We start from the raw sequence: 15,935 nt of genomic DNA on the forward strand, positions 1-15,935 counted from the left end.
TCCATGTCCTCGAAGGCACGTTTGGCATCCTTCAGTTTCTGAGGCGGGAGGCGGCGGAATTTGGCGTGAGTGGGAGGTCCTGTCGTTGTGATGTGGTGGTAGATACCATGCTTGGACGGGGAACCTGGCGAGTGTCGGAGCTCGGGCTTGAAAACCTCGGGAAACTCTCGTAGGAGGTCGGCGTAGGGGTGCGTCGTTACGGCGGATACGGACATTGTTGCAGGGCCGTGTTCTAGGGCGCGGGACTGGCAGGTTCCCGTGTCGATGAGACGTCTGTTAGCGACATCGACGAGGAGTCCATGGTGGGCGAGGAAATCCGCACCGAGGAGGGGGCGATTGACGTCGGCGATAGCTAAGGGCCAAGAATACGAACGGCCCATGATAGATATCTTGAGGGTCTTGATCCCATAGCACCGTATGGGAGATACGTTGGCGGCGATGAGTGAGGGAGCGTTTTTGTCGGGACCACGGTCTAGGTCGGACTTCGAAGGAGGGAACGTTGACTGCATTGCGCCAGTGTCCACCATGAGTCTACGGTTGGAAATGGTATCGAGGATACAGAAACCAATCTTGTTTTGGTTAACTGCGGCTGCGATGGTGGCAGGTGGATGCTTCTGGCGTCATCTTCTAGGGAAACTGCATGGTGCTCTACATTTCTTGGCGTCACTGCCGAACTGTTGGTGGTAGAAGCACCATGCCGGGTTAGGCCTAGGGTTCGGTCGCGTCGGTTGCGGTGGTTTCTTTCTTGATAGAATGTTGATCTCGTCGTCCTCAAGGGCCATTGCCGAGGAGTCTATGGAAGAGCAGCGGCTGAAGGAGGAGAATGGGAGGCGGCGTTGACGATGATGCTCCGAGGCGAGATGCTTTGGAGGCCTCGTGGAGCTTCTGAGCCTTCGACAGGAGTTCGTTCATCGGGAGCGTGTCGGCGTCTGTCAATTGGGCCCGTACGTACTGTGGTAGGCGTCGAAGAAAGATTTCGCGGGATAAGCTAATCTCACGTCGTCGGCCGTTACTGTCTGTTTCGGGGAGCATAAGCAGGCCGGTTAGCTCATCCCACGCCTCGACAGGAGAGGTGTCACCCATGGGCTTGCCGGCGAGGTCCAGTACTTTCTGTGCCCTTGCTGAGACAGAGAGGGAGTAGATACCGATGAGTTTCGTTCTCAGGTCGTCGTATGAAACTTGGCCGGCCTGGGCGTCGAGCCATGGGACAATCTTGTCGAATACCTCTTCAGGTATGGAGGTGAGAACGATGTCAGCCTTGGCACAGGAGTCGCTGAGTCTAGCGACACGGAAGAGTATGTCCGCTCTCAGGAACCAGGAAGCGGTGTTGTGTTGAGAAAAGGGCGGCAGTTTGACTTTCGGCGTGGAGGCGAGGCCGTTGGGTGCGATGGGCGTGTTGCTTCCTGCATCGTGGCCAGACGACGAGTCGGCGAAGAGGTGAGAAGTTGATATGTCGGTTAAGCTCATCCTACTGCCTTACGTTCACCGAAGTGTGGGAGAACCAAAGGCAGGCTCGTGCCTAAGGTAACGGAGTATGTAGAAGGTAGCACGGCCGTAATAAGTCCGTTAATGGCAAAGCCAAAACCGCTGATGCTACTTTAAACTCCGGGGTCACCAGTTGTAAGGACAGTGAGACAAGCGTCACCAAGATCAACAGATACTTTATTCGAATGCGCACGGAAGTATATTACAAGGTGCGGACGGAAAGGTAGGATGACGTTGGCGCCAAATCAGATTGAAGTGCCCGCCAAAATATATGTGTTTTCTTACACTTACAAATATATGAATTATGGGTTAACAGAAACATGTTGTGAAATGATACATATATCAAAATGTAGCTCTGGTAGAGCGGAATATATATACATAGGAAACCACAGTGTGGCGAAGAAAGAATTTAAATAAATAAGTAGTTTGTCGATTTTCTGGATGACGAAGGGATCGGTGTCCTTACAGTCGAAATATCGATGATCAAACTCACGCTACTCTTGTCTTCCTCCCAGATTTTTTCTAAGTCTGTTGTTATTGTTGACTGTGTCTTGTTTTTGCTCAAATGAGCCCTGTAACCACTATAATCCGCAGACAAACTAGTCCACTATGAAGTCTTACACGTTTGGCCAATCACAGCGCCTATCCACTATGACGTCATACATGTTTGGCCAATCACAGCGCGACAATACAACAGTGCGACAATACATTATCTTACCCAGGCATTTCATTTCGTTTTTAGACATGGAGGCCATAGCAAGCACATCATCTCATGTTGCACAAGAAGTTGAAATTCCATCTTCTTGTCCTGACTGTTTCCTAACTTACACTGAAAAACTAGTGGATTTGTGCCAGAGAGACAATTTAATTATACAAAATAAAAATTGTCCTGCATGTCAAGGAACCTTCGCAACGGCTTCACGTTTTCCTCAAAGCAGCAGCACATCTTTATCAACCAACAGTTTAAGGTAAGCTTCATTAATTTATAGAGTATATTATAATGGTGATAGTATAATGATGTATACAGCAGTACCATCACTTTGGATTTGGTTTGATGGATGTGTTAGGTACTGTACATGTTTAAACAGTATTGTTTACATCTATAGCATATAATGAAGGTTATACAAATGAATACAAAATAAAGTATAGACAGATATTTAGTACATATTAAAAATAATATTGCTCATTTCTATATATTTATGGTTATGCAAATGAATTCATATGGAATACAAATTAAATTTAGTTTGATTTCATAGGTAGGTTGTACCTATCTTTAATTAACATTACAAAACAGCTGATTATTCAATATCCACCAAAGTGAGGAACTCCATCTTGCTCAACCACCTGCCAAACTGGTCGCCAACCCAGCTGAAGACGCGCACAAACCACGTTATTTTGACGAACCATGAGTCCACTGCGGCGATATTTGTGTTGGTGAGGAAAGAAGTGATCATAATGCTGTATTGATATACTGGTGGCTCTCTCGGCATTACTACGATGATGAGTAGGTGAGCGAGCAGCTTGGCGCACCTTTTTTCTGCAGCACAGGAGAGATGGACTGGGAGCATCAACATCTGGAGGATCCAGTTGACAGGCAGCCTTTGCGAGATGGTCAACGGTGTTGTTAGCCAGAAGACCCACGTGAGAGGGAATCCATAGGAAGTGCACTACCAGTGAGCTCATGTTGGCCATGTCTAGTTGCCTATGTATTTGTGTAACCAGGGACTGGTATGCTGGCTTATGTGAAGAAAGGGCTTGGAGTGCTGGTTGCGAGTCGCAGATGATCAAGCCGTTGTTTCTGGTCCGTGTGATTAAAATAACTGCATCTAGAAGTCCATGTAGTTCACAAACGTGGAGCTTGATGACTTTGGGAGGCGACGGCCTGTCCAGCCCTCTGGCGGGGGTTCCAAAGTGGGGGAGAAAACAGCACATCCAGCAATGCCATCCTGCTGTAGGGAGCCGTCTGTGTAGAGGTGATGGGCTACACCGAGGGACGAGGATAGTCTGTCGATGGTCTCCAATGCACGTTGTTGTTGAAGTTGAGGCAGGTCAGTCTTAGAGACTGGAGTGTAAGAGATTGCTGGCACAGGAGTCTGTCAGGGTGCAAGGCCATGATCCACATTATCTGTCACGATGTTGATGTCAAGCCCCCGAATGCTTGAACAGACAGTACTAACTAGTGTACGTCCCCCCTGGCGTAGTTGTGGACGAGGTGCATCTAGATCGAGAGAAGTTCTGATGATGTTTGAATAGTGAGGAGACAGGTGAGGGTAATACAGGCATTTGATACTGAAGTAGGTGACATTGGAGTATATTCTCTCAACGAGTGGAGGGAGACGTAGTTTGTGTTGCATGTTTACAATTCTAGTGGAGGCTGGACAACCTAGAATGAGTCTCATTGCTTGGTTCTGGAATTTTTCAAACGGCTTTAGAGTTGATCTGGAGAGCTGACATAGTGCAGGGGAAAGATAATCTATCACTGAGCGGATGAAAGCAATATATATGGTTCTGGCAACTGGGATAGATACTTCTGCAGAATAATTAGTAAGCCACTTGAGAGGAGTCAGGCGTTGCTGTAACCGGGCCAGCAGATCTTGGACAATGGGATGTACTCTCTGTCTCGCTGGAATGGATGGTGTAATTCGCACTGGTGCTCCCAAGTAAATATATTGTGCGCATAAAGGTACAACATTGTTCCCCACAGTAAATTCTGGTAGATTCCTTGCTGGCCTTGGGGAGAAGATTCTACTTTTTCCTGGGGAGATGATAAGACCACAGGAGGATGCTGATTCGTAGAAGGAAGAAAGGAAGCGTTGCAAGTGCTCTGGAGAGGTTGAATGAATGCAAATATCGTCTGCGTAGCAAGTGATGGTTGTGTTATCAGTATCAGGAAGTAAGGAAAGAAGGCGATGTAGGAGGATATTAAATAAAAATGGACTAAGTACTCCCCCTTGTGGAGTACCAAGTTCAAGTTCCTTTGCAGTGCTCAATGCTCCCTTAAACAGCACACGAGAAACTCTATTTCGAAGATATCCACGTATCCACCTCAAAAGGTTTCCCTTGATTCCAAAATCAATAAGCTGGTCTAAAATAATGTCTCTATTTGCAACGTCAAATGCACTTTTCAAATCAATGAAGGCTACAACACTGGTTGGGGAGAGACGAGTGTAGAGCTCCATGAGACAATGATGTGTTCCTCATTGGGGTAGGAAGCCATATATTCTAGACGAAAGCTTATCTTGCAGCCGGAACATAAGGCGTGAGAGGAGAATACGTTCAAATACTTTGCAGAAACAGGAGGTGAGGGAGATAGGACGAAATTTGTCAGTGCTAGGCTTGGGAACGGGTACAATTGTACTATGAGTCCATGCTAGGGGCACATATCCCAAGCAGAGGCAGAGGTTGTAGAGCCAGAGGAGAGGGTTGCCAGGTATTTTTATGAGTGTGCAAAGAACTGCATAGGTGATGCCATCATCACCAGGAGCTGACTTCTTACTCCTTGCTAAGGCACGTCGTAGCTCTTCCTTAGTTATGGGTACATCATCCTCTTCATCACTGCTCAGTAAGGCGGAACTGAGACGTAAGGCACGATGGTTTTTTTGTGAAGAGAGAGAATCTTTTATATGAGCTGGAAGGTTGATGGTTCGTGACTGTGCTGACCACTCATCAATAAGGTCCTGTGCATACTGAGCAGGGCTGTGGTGGAGGACACTTGGGGGTTTCTTCTTCACAATCCTGTTGATGAGGTGCCACATGGAACCAATGCTTGTTTGATGGTTGATGCTGTCTGTTAATTTGTGCCAGGAATCTGTTTGTACACATTGCTGTAGAGCAACTAGATCATCTCTCGATAGTTGATACTGGTGCAGAGTCTCAGGACTTGGTTGTCTCATAAAGGCAAGGCCATCATCCATCGCCTTCTTTTCTGCCTGAGAAATTCGATTATCCAGTGTCATAGCACTAACACGATGCCTGATATGAGGCTTTCTGATATATTGTGTGTGGAAAGCATGTGTGGTACTAACAAGTAAGGAGTAAAGTTTCTCCGGACAGTGGAGGTCAAATGAAGGTCGAAGGTTAGTCATATATGAAATGTACGTAGGCTGGTACTTAGGCGGAATTGTGATGCAAGTGCGATTGTGTATTGGAGTAGGTGTAGCGGGAAGGGAATATTGGATGCTAAGACCAATGTGATCAGAGAAGAGCGTAGGAACCGTTACACAATTGACTCGGGAAGGTACGAGTCCACAGGTCAAGATGTGATCCAAAGTACCACCTCGTGCATGCGTAGATCCACCAGTGTCCCAACGGGTCAGTTGATTTCGACGAATGTATCCTAGAAGTAGGTTCCCGTTGCGGTTCACAGCGCCAGCAAGATCTCCCAAGTCTGGATGACGAGCATTAAAATCTCCCATGTAAACCATACCACGAAGGGTTGGGGCTGGAAGCTTGGCTGTATTTATCCTACCAGGTGCTGCATATACATTGCACAGTCGTATGGTGCCTCCGCCAACAGTAATCTCAAATAATTGGAATGTTGTATCTTCATCCTCAGAGTTTGGGAGAAGTCTATGCTGAATTGAAGTGCGTATATAAGTGATGAGACCATGTCTTACTAAATGGACGTAGGACACATAGCCAGTGAGCTAGGGAGCTTTTCCCCTTGGCTGAGCATTACCAACTAAAGCTTCCTGAATTAGAATAACATCTGGGTGGTGACTATGTACAATTCCCTTAAGTGCAGAAAGTTTTACCCAGTTTGTAATACCATAGGCATTCCACGAGATGATATTAAGCTTCACTTGGTTATCGAACATGTCCCTTGGAAGAACGGCGACTAGATGAAGAGGCAGTGGTGACACGGGTATGCATTGGTGGTGTATCACGTGGCAAAGGTCCTGTATGGGGATTAGTAACACTCTCAAGATGTGTAGCAAGTGAGTCAAGTTTCTCAGTGAGTGTAGTAACTGATGTGATAACAACCTGCTGAGCTTCAACAAGAGATTGTAGTGTGTTATCATTAGTAGCAAATTTAGAAGTTAGGTTGTCAAAGGAGGTTACGAGACTGTCAATGCGAGTGTCCATGCTCTCTAAATGAGATTCAATGGCTTCAAAACGTTATATAAGGGAGTCACATCGAGACTTGAGGACATCTACAGCATTACGAAGTGTAGTCACTTGTGAGGAGGCAGTAACAGTGGGTTTGATTGATGGCACTGGAAGCTGTTGTGCAATAAGCTGGTTCGATGCAGAGCCTGAACGCCGGGTACAGCCATGCCACACATTGACTCCAGGCTCATTACATCTCGGGCATTTCCAATGCGAGGAGTCCGGTGTAGGTAGAGGTAATGGGGTTGATGTTGATGCTGAAGAATTGTCAACCACTGTGGGTGGTACAGGGGACCGATGAGGGCAGGTCCGACTATCATGCTCAGCAGCACAAAATGCACACTTTTCAGGGGCAGCACAATATCGTGAGATGTGACCGATACCCCAGCATTTGAAACACCATGGCTTTTCGTCTGGCATTCTGCGTAGTTCACATGATGGTAGACAAGGGAGGAAGGAGAAGTTAACAAAAGACCGGGGTGGATCTGGGTGGCTCCAAGTAATGACAATACGATTGATGGACTTCCCATCCTGTAGGAAACGACGTACAGTGTGCACCCCTGTCAGTTCCTTAGCTAATGAAGGGTCTACATCCACAGGATATCGAGTGATGAGATATGTAGGAAACTTACGGGGTCTGTTTACAGCATCCTGAACATCCAACACAAGTGACAGAACCTCGCCACCCTTGACCCTATTTATGATATCCAAGCGATGCCTCGAAATGTATACAAATCAAGAAGTGACCGCAGACATTTTAACTTCAGCCAATTCCCGATCGAGGCTGAACATCTTGGTAACCTCTGATAGCCAGCGAAGCTTCACATTAACCCCCGGATTTTCTTTAAATAGGAGCTTTATGTATTTAGCACATGGAGCAAAGGCAGGGAGAACAGTTTTTGTAGCCATGGTAGGTATAATCTGAATAGTAGGTCTAGGCAGGGAACTATTTAAAACTTTATTTTGAGAGGAAGAAGCATCACACTTTGTAGTTTTAGCAGCAGGGGATGATGGCTCATTACTGCTATCTGAATCATGCTCCATACATCGTTTGTTGGAGGTAGTGGTATGGTCCATGAGACTAGGAGCTGCACCAGCAGGGATCAACTTATGAGATTTAGTAAAGACAAGTCGTGGCCAATGTTCCTGGGTAAGCAGATGCTCTTCAACATTATCATCACTTAGAGCAAGGTCCTCCTCAACATCAGCGAGAGTACCAGATCCAGAGAATTCCATAGTCATTATCTACTGGTTTTTAACAATGCCCGTATCTGATTTCGTTCCTCTGGCACAGTAACGTTGCCATGACGGGGCTAACCACGTCACACACACTGCACTGCGCATGCGCGGATTAGGAAAAACTTGAACGTAGTGGTGTGGCAGAGTGAACGAGATTTTTAATCCTAAATAAAGTAAGTTCAAAAACTCGTAAACACACTAATTTCACAGCACTGATCACTAAGCACTACCACAGCTTTCAGTCAATTCTAGGTGATGTAGATCTTCGTATCTCCTAAATAATCGAGAAAGTTTTCAGAGCACAAAAATGTGCTTGTTGACAGACAAAGTCCAAGATGGCGCTCCCTTCTCCAAGGGAATCACGCAAAGAGAGACTTTCCCCCATCCCACCAATGGAGGAAACCTCTCTTCGCACCGAGAGTTCCACACAGTCATGGATTGGAAGAAACATGCCACCCTCATCAATGTTTGAGTCTTACTGTACATCCTTCCCAGGAAGGAATCCAAAGACTCCAAAACATTGCCTAAGTCCTCCATTGGCAAAGACTACTGTAGCCGAGTTGCTACTAAGAAGGTATCCCATTCCTAGTAATAATTTTTTACCTACAATTAATAATTCTATTTATAATTTTTAAATATTAAACTTAGCCGGTGAATATATAAATAGCTGACGTCTCCGACGGCCCGACAGATTCCAAAAAACTCGCGAGCGATCGCCATGAAGGTTGCGGGTGTGCCCACCAGCGCCGACTATTGGCCAGATACCGCATATACTGTACTTCTCAACCACTCTAGTTCTTCTCTGTCGGTGTCACCGACAACATTGGTTCCGCTCGCTCTAGACCTCGAGTTTTCTACCGAATTGGTGAAGTACTTTGTTTTGGGTTTTATTGGCTTTCGCTGTGTTGGTGTGTTCCTTCAATAAAACTCTTGAAACCTTTTTTGCTTTTTGTTTTTTGTTGATGAACTTGGCTTTACTTTGGATTTTCTCTGGTTGTTCATAATGGCTGACCCTTCTCCTGTATATCGCAAATGTGCGAGAGATTGTAACAAACGTCTTTCGAAAGCCTCTATCGACCCTCATACTGTTTGTTCTAATTGCCGGGGTAAATCCTGCCAATTAGAAGATCGGTGTGAGGAGTGCGTGGTTTTGTCGGAATTCGAGTGGTTAGAGTATGAAAAGTATACTCGTAAGCTCGAAAGAGATAGGGTGAGGAGAAGCTCATCTAGATCTTTAGAATTTTCCTCCTCCCATGCCCCTGAACCTAATCCTTCCCCTGTAGTGGTAGTTTCTGAACCCCCTATTAGCACTCATGAACCTTCAATGCGCGATATGTTTTTAGCCATTCAAGCATTAGGTGAGAAGGTTGAAACCTTAGCCTCGGACAGGAACCAGCTTATGTCCGATGTTAAGTTGTTAAAGTGTCAAAGTGGTAAAGTAGAAAATCAAAGTGGTAGAGTGGAAAGTGCGCAAAATGTGTTTAGTGTTGCGACCGGGGGTTCGTCTGTTCGTGCTTGTCGCTCCCCTAGTCCGAGACCTCTTTCAGGCTCCCCTGCACCAGGGAGAAGGAATGTCGTAGGACTTAAGGGAGCGAGAGGTGTAAACTGACGTACAGACGTTCCCTCTTTGGTATCAGACGTTTCTCATCAAGAACGTCCTTACCATAAGACGGGGGAGACTAAGTTCTCCTCGTCTTCCGACGACTTGTCGCATAAGAAACCTTGGCGTAAGGTTTCTAGACCCTTAAAGCGCAAGTCAGTCCCTTCAGGACAGGTCCAGCGTCCTGGCTGTAGCCATTGGGGCAGCTCTGACCACTTTCAGTCATCGGATGGCTGTTCGCCTGTTAAGCGAAAACGTAACACCGAGTCCGAGGGTCTCGGTAGGTGCGATGATTTGCATGCACAGACGTTACCGACGTCACGGCCCGTTCCGACTCCCGTTGACCCGAAGTGGGTTGTCCTGCGGGACATGCAGTCTAAACTTTCCTCTTTAATGGAGGTTTATGAGCATGAACAGGTTCGCAAAGATCCTTTGCTTGCGGTTCGCCAGTACGATAAGCGTGACTCTGGCCTTCAGCCGCCTAAACGAGTGTTTTCTCGTCCTTATGATGTTAGCGCTAACGTTTCTTGTGCTTTTAAACGCGATTCTGATCGTGTTCCTCGTCATTCACGTCAGTCACGTGACGTGGAACCCCCTTTGCCGCAGTCTCGAGGTGACGTTCAGCAGCTGTCACCGCAGCCCCGCACTGACGTTCGTCGACCGACTCCGTTGCCCCGACGTGACGTTGAACGTCTGTCACCGCAGTCAGATGTTGTTTTTCCTGCTCAGACCCTGCAGTCAATGCAGTCTCGACGTGATGTCGAACGGCATTCAACTCAGGCTGTTGTTGTTTGTCAGTCACAAGACTTTCAGTCTTTGCAGCCGCGGCGTGACGTCGTTACCTCAGCTGTTGCTGCTGCTCCGTCGCATGTTGACATAGCCTGTCAAGCGTTGCCTCCTCGGCATGTCTCTCCGTATCGCGAGACTCGGCAGTTGTCGGACGAAGTTCCGTCGGATGAGGAAGTCGTTGATCCCCTTCCAACTGATATTCCTTTGGGGACTTTTTCGGACGGAGAGGAGCCTAAAGTTGCTCAGCCCTCTCTTGATTTTAAGAAGATCATGCTTATTTTTAAGGAACTTTTTCCTGATCATTTTGTGTCTGCTGCTCCTTGTTCGCCCCCATCAGAGTTCACGCTGGGCCTAGCTGCTTCGACTCCGTCGTTCACAAAGTTAGTGCTCTCTCGCTCTTCTAAGAGAGCCTTGCGTTTATTAGGCGACTGGTTAATGACCAGGAGGAGTTTGGGGAAGTCAGCTTTTGGTTTTCCCCCTTTCAAACTGGCTTCTCGTGCGAGCGTCTGGTATGACACGGGAGAAGTTCTCGGCTTGGGAGTACCTGCCTCTGCCCAGGGAGACTTCTCAAGCCTCGTAGACTCTCCTCGTCGTCTGGCCATGAGACGCTCGAAGGTTTGCTGGTCCTCTTCAGACCTAGATCATCTCCTCAAAGGAGTTTATCGGGCTTTTGAAGTTTTCAACTTTTTGGATTGGTCGCTGGGAGCCTTGAGTAGGAAGATCTCGTCAGCAGACCGTGATGTCTCTGTGCAAATTATGTCCTGCATGGACAAGGCTATCCGAGATGGCTCTAATGAACTCGCTGCTACTTTTACAGCAGGAGTTCTTAAGAAGAGAGAGACTCTTTGTTCTTTCCTGTCTGCAGGTGTCACTCCTTGTCAAAGGTCAGAACTACTCTTTGCACCATTGTCTTCTGCCCTGTTCCCGCAGCAGCTGATTAAGGATATCGCAGCGTCTCTTGTGCAGAAGGATACTCATGATTTGATGGCCACGTCTGCGCGTAAGGCTGTACCTTCATCCTCTTATGTCAACAGACCCAAATTTGTTACTCGAGCGACAAGGTTTATCCCGCCCTTTCGTGGCAGAGCTCCCAGTAAGGGAGGCTCTCGTGCCGATAGTAAGAGAGGTAAGAGGAGAGGATCTAAGTCCTCCCGTGGCAGAGTCTGACTGCCCACGTCCTCAGACAGCAGTAGGGGCCAGATTGACCAACTTCTGGCAGGCCTGGGAGAAGAGGGGTGCAGACCGGGAGTCTGTTTTGTTGCTAAAGGAGGGTTACAAAATCCCTTTTGTACGGAGACCTCCTCTAGTAAACGATCCGATAGACCTCTCTCCCAGGTATCGAGAGGAGTCGAAGAGACAGGCATTACATCTGCAGGTGTCTCAGTTGTTAGAGAAGGGGGCGGTGGTGAAAGTCTCGGACCTTCAATCCCCAGGTTTTTACAACCGTCTCTTCCTAGTTCCAAAGCATACAGGAGGTTGGAGGCCGGTGCTGGATGTCAGTGCTCTCAACGTGTTTGTTGTCAAAACAAAGTTTACGATGGAGACCACCAAATCCGTTCTAGCAGCAGTCAGAGAGGGAGACTGGATGGTCTCTCTCGACTTGCAGGATGCGTACTTCCACATTCCTATACACCCAGATTCTCAGCCGTATCTAAGGTTTGTATACAGGAATGTGGTGTACCAATTCCGAGCACTGTGCTTCGGCCTCAGCCCTGCTCCTCTTGTTTTTACGAGGCTCATGAGAAATGTAGCAAAATTCCTACATTTGTCGGGGATCAGAGCCTCCCTGTACCTGGACGACTGGTTACTCAGAGCGTCGTCCCGTCATCGCTGTCTGCAGGACCTACAGTGGACGTTGGATCTTGCGAAGGAGTTGGGCCTATTGGTGAACATAGAGAAGTCTCAGCTGACTCCCTCCCAAACGATTCTCTATTTGGGGATGGAGATACAGAGTCTAGCTTTTCGGGCTTTTCCGTCTGCCAACAGGATAGAGTAAGCTTTGCTCAAAGTCCTTCTCATGCTAGAGAAAGACCATTGCTCTGTGAGAAGCTGGATGAGCCTCCTAGGGACGCTTTCATCCCTGGAACAGTTTATCTCTCTAGGGAGACTTCCATTTAGACTCCCATTGGAACAAGGAGAAAACTTTGGAGGCAGTCTCGATCCCGATCTCCGAACCAGTCAAGACTTGCCTGGCCTGGTGGGACAGCAATATAAGACTTCGAGAAGGTCTGTCTCTGGCAGTCAAGAACCCAAACCATGTGTTATTTTCAGACGCGTCGGATTTGGGTTGGGGGCGACTCTGGACAGTCTGGAATGCTCGGGTCTTTGGACGGCAGACCAGAGGAGCCTTCACATCAACTGCAAGGAGCTGTTGGCAGTCCATTTAGCACTGACGAGTTTCGAGAATCTGCTTCGAAACAAAGTGGTAGAAGTGAATGCGGACAATACCACGGCCTTGGCTTACATCTCCAAGCAAGGAGGCACTCACTCCCACGCTCTTTTCGTCATCGCAAGGGACCTCCTCATCTGGTCAAAAGATCGAAACATCTCACTTTTGACGAGGTTCGTCCAAGGGAAGTTGAACGTCTTGGCGGACTGTCTCAGTCGGAGAGGTCAGGTGATCCCTACAGAGTGGACCCTCCACAAGGATGTGTGCAAGAGTCTTTGGATGACTTGGGGTCAACCCACCATCGATCTCTTTGCGACCTCGCTGACCAAAAGGCTCCCGACTTATTGCTCTCCAGTCCCAGATCCAGAGGCGGCCCACATAGATGCCTTTCTGTTGGACTGGTCTCACCTGGACGCTTACGCATTTCCACCGTTCAAGATCCTCAACAAGGTGTTGCAGAAGTTCGCCTCTCACGAAGGGACAAGGTTGACGTTGGTTGCTCCCCTCTGGCCCGCGAGAGAGTGGTTCACAGAGGTACTTCTATGGCTGGTAGACGTTCCAAGGAGTCTGCCTTTACGGATGGATCTCTTACGGCAGCCTCATGTAAAGAGACTTCATCAAAGCCTCCCCGCGCTTCGTCTGACTGCCTTCAGACTATCGAAAGACTCTCAAGAGCTCGAGGATTTTCGAAGGAGGCAGCCAGAGCGATCGCGAGGGATAGGAGATCCTCTACAATCAAGATCTACCAGTCGAAGTGGGAGGTATTTAGAGATTGGTGCAAGTCCTCCTCTATTTCCTCCTCCAGTACCTCTGTAGCGCAGATTGCGGATTTTCTCCTGTATCTGAGAAACGGTCGCTCCCTCTCTGCTTCCACCATTAAAGGCTACAGAAGCATGTTGGCTTCTGTTTTCAGGCATAGAGGCTTGGATCTTTCAAATAACAAAGATCTCCAAGACCTGCTTAAGTCTTTCGAGACCTCTAAGGAGCGTCGTATTTCAACTCCTGCTTGGAACTTAGACGTGGTCCTACAGTTCCTAATGTCAGACAGGTTTGAGCCTTTAAATTCAGCCTCCCTGAAGGATCTTACCCTCAAGACACTTTTTTTGGTGAGCTTGGCTTCGGCTAAAAGGGTCAGTGAGATCCATGCTTTTAGTAAGAACATCGGCTTCTCGACGAATAAAGCTATATGTTCTCTTCAACTTGGTTTTTTGACCAAGAACGAACTTCCATCTCGTCCTTGGCCTAAATCTTTTGAAATACCTAGTCTTTCAGAGATCGTAGGTAATGAAGTTGAAAGAGTGCTGTGCCCCGTTAGAGCTCTTAAGTTTTACTTGTCTAGAAGTAAACCAATACGAGGTTGTTCTGAGGCTTTATGGTGCTCCGTTAAGAAGCCCTCATTGCCCATGTCTAAGAATGCGTTATCTTACTTTGTTAGACTTTTAATCCGGGAGGCACATTCTCATTTAAGTGAGAAGGATCGTAGTTTGCTTAAGGTCAAGACTCACGAAGTGAGAGCAATAGCGACTTCGGTGGCTTTTAAGCAAAATAGATCCCTTCGAAGTATTATGGACGCGACCTTTTGGAGGAGCAAGTCAGTGTTCGCTTCATTTTACTTAAAAGACGTCCAGACTCTTTATGAGGACTGCTACACTATGGGTCCATTCATTGCAGCGAGTGCAGTAGTGGGTGAGGGTTCTACCACTACATTCCCTTAATCCCAATATCCTTTTAATCTTCTCTTGAAATGTTTTTAATCTTGTCTTGGGTTGTACGGAAGACTAGGAAGTCTTTCGCAATCTTTTTGGTTTGGCGGATGGTCAAATGTTGTTTCTTGAGAGCGCCCAGATTAAGGGTTTTGATGAGGTCCTGTTATAGGGGTGTTCGCCCTGGATATAACAGCTCCTGGGAGTCTTTCAGCATCCTGAGAGGATGGCTGGGCTTCGTGAGGGAAGCGGACTAATGAGGCAGAGTAATCATCAGAGTCAGCTTCCTTACCAGGTACCTATACTTAAGTTTGTTTTTTATGAAATATTTGTCAAAAACTCTTGAGCATATATGCCTTTATTGTATTAATACTGGTCTCTACCCACCACCATGGGTGTGAATCAGCTATTTATATATTCACCGGCTAAGTTTAATATTTAAAAATGATATTTTCATTATAAAATAAATTTTTGAATATACTTACCCAGTGAATATATAATATTAAAGGCCCTCCCTTCCTCCCCGATAGAGACCCAGCGGACTGAGAACTGGAGTGGTTGAGAAGTATATGCGGTATCTGGCCGATAGTCGGCGCTGGTGGGCACACCCGCAACCTTCATGGCGATCGCTCGCGAGTTTTTTGGAATCTGTCGGGCCGTCGGAGACGTCAGCTATTTATGTATTCACCGGGTAAGTATATTCAAAAATTTATTTTATAATGAAAATATCATATTTGGCAACAGCATTGGGATAGTTTTAATTGTTTTAAATTTAGACACCTGTCTAAAGTTTGCAAAAGTTAGAAAATATATGGTATTTGCTCCAAATTGTACCATGGAGAATGTGCACTTTGAGAGAGGTGTTTAAATTGTAACTCGAATCATAAATCCACAGATGAACTGCAAGCTGTATAAGTTGGAAGCAGCTGCCCTTAACCAATCTAATTTAGATCATATAAGTGTGGGACATGCCAAGAGACTATTAAATATTTCAAATAGCTATGCTAAGGCATTAAAATTGAACCCACCTAGTCCTGCCAATAGCTCTAGAAAAGGAAATATACCATCTGATATAATGCTGAATGATAAGCATATTACCTCCTGAAGCTTTACCACTGTATTAACACTAGGGCATGGCCCGTCTCTGTACAGCCTTTGTCCCCCATCACTAAAACGGGTACAAACCTCTCTCAGGCCATGTCCTTGCCTGATTTGATGAAGGTTCCACTCAAAACTTGTTTACCTGATGCACCTGTAGTGGGAAAGGTGCAAAAACCTACAATCTTGCCATCTATTAATTGGAGAAGAGATAGACCTCCATCTTTCTCACCCCCATCCATTAGAAACATTAAAATTAAGTTTGTTGATGTTTCTATTGAACTGGAAAATAAATTGAATAAATCAGAATTGTTCCGTAACCGAAATACAAACCACGCTATTTACATAGGGTATTACTTTCGGCGTAGCTGAAATGGCAAGCCATTAGATTTTTAACGAGGGTTAACTACCCCCGCGATAGTTAGCAGGGGTAGGGGAGGGGTAGCTAGCTACCCCTCCCCCCTCACACACTGGTGAACTGACTCACTTCGCTTTTGGCTCGGACGACGAACGGATGTCTTTG

The 15,935-nt window shown here is 46.8% G+C and overlaps 1 long non-coding RNA gene and 2 pseudogenes across 1 annotated transcript in view; 1 reads left to right on the plus strand and 2 right to left on the minus strand.

The window, feature by feature from the left end:
• Positions 1–15,935, plus strand: part of LOC137629738 (uncharacterized) — an 86,480-nt gene that overhangs the window by 5,361 nt on the left and 65,184 nt on the right. The window lies entirely within an intron of this gene.
• LOC137629819 (uncharacterized) lies at positions 2,788–4,676 on the minus strand (annotated as a pseudogene).
• On the minus strand, positions 6,292–7,014 carry LOC137629820 (uncharacterized; annotated as a pseudogene).

The sequence above is a fragment of the Palaemon carinicauda genome, chromosome 37 (genome assembly GCF_036898095.1).
Source record: "Palaemon carinicauda isolate YSFRI2023 chromosome 37, ASM3689809v2, whole genome shotgun sequence".
Lineage (NCBI taxonomy): Eukaryota > Metazoa > Arthropoda > Malacostraca > Decapoda > Palaemonidae > Palaemon > Palaemon carinicauda.